The following is a 1243-nucleotide window of genomic DNA, read 5'->3' as shown; positions in this document are numbered from 1 at the left end:
GTTTGGCGGGTCCGGGCTGGGGATTCGAACCTGCCACCTTAGGTGTACGTGGCTGGCGCCTTAGCCGGTTGAGCTATAGGCGCCGAGCCAAGCAATTATTCTAATCTCAGCCTCCCGAGTAGGTGGGACTACAGGCACCCACCACAATACCTGGCTGTCTTTTAGAGATGGGTCTCACTCTGGCTCAGGCTGGTCTCGAACCTGTGAGCTCAGGGTAGTCCACCATCCTCGGCCTCCCAAATGCTGGGATTACAGGCATGAGCCACCATGCCTGGCCAGTTTTTTTGTTCTTATTCATAATCCCTGCTTGTTTTGTGTTAGAGATAGGCTCAGCCTGTTCTCTAAAACCAAGACACAGGAGTTCTTTGTCAGTTACTATACTAACTGGTTAGATCCTTTTTCATACCCACAAACCTTCCCTTGTTTTTTTTCAGTATTGTGCAATAGCCTTTTTTTTTTAAAAAAAATCATTAATGGCTCTTTCTCAATGAAGCCTTCTATGGCCATCTGCCTAAAAAGATTACAACTTTCCACATGTTATTTCCTACCTGGGTCTTCCTTATTTTTCCCTTTAACACTTCATCTTAGCCAAAAGGCTGAGAAGTGATGCACAGGAACTGTAGAAAAAATCTCTAAGCAAAAGCCCAAGCTTTGGTTATAACATTCATTTCATATTTAAAACTGGGCTCTATCATGCCAATAATCCTAGCACTCTGGGAGGCCAAGGTGGGTGGATTACCTGAGCTCACAGGTTTAAGACCAGCCTGAGCAAGAGCGAGACCTTGCCTCTAAAAATAGCTGGGTGTTATGTTGGGCACCTGTAGTACCAACTACTCAGGTTTGAGGCAAGAGAATTGCATGAGCCCAAGAGTCTGATGTTGCTGTGAGCTATGATGCCATGGCACTCTACCAGGGGCAACAAAGTGAGACTGTCTCAAAACAAGCAAAAAAACCAGGCTCTATATGTGCTTTTATAAATCACATACAGAATTTTAATTCTTTTTTTTTTTTTTTTTTTTTGAGACAGAGCCTCAAGCTGTCACCCTGGGTAGAGTGCAGTAGCATCACAGCTCACAGCAACCTCTGACTCCTGGGCTTAAGTGATTCTCCTGCCTCCACCTCCCAAGTAGCTGGGACTACAGGCGCCCAGCACATGCCCAGCTGTTTTTTGGTTGCAGCCGTCATTGTTGTTTGGCAGGCCCAGGCTGGATTCGAACCCACCAGCTCAGGTGTATGTGGCTGG

At 46.3% G+C, this 1243-nt stretch overlaps 1 protein-coding gene across 1 annotated transcript in view; it reads left to right on the top strand.

Moving 5' to 3' along the window:
* The window catches only part of ATL3 (atlastin GTPase 3), a 56229-nt gene that overhangs the window by 43619 nt on the left and 11367 nt on the right, over nucleotides 1–1243 (top strand). The gene's annotated exons all lie outside the window — the stretch shown is intronic.

This window comes from Otolemur garnettii, unplaced genomic scaffold (genome assembly GCF_000181295.1).
Source record: "Otolemur garnettii isolate 467f Iridium unplaced genomic scaffold, OtoGar3 scaffold00140, whole genome shotgun sequence".
NCBI classification, from domain to species: Eukaryota; Metazoa; Chordata; class Mammalia; order Primates; family Galagidae; genus Otolemur; species Otolemur garnettii.
This window is presented reverse-complemented; position numbering and strand designations above follow the sequence as displayed.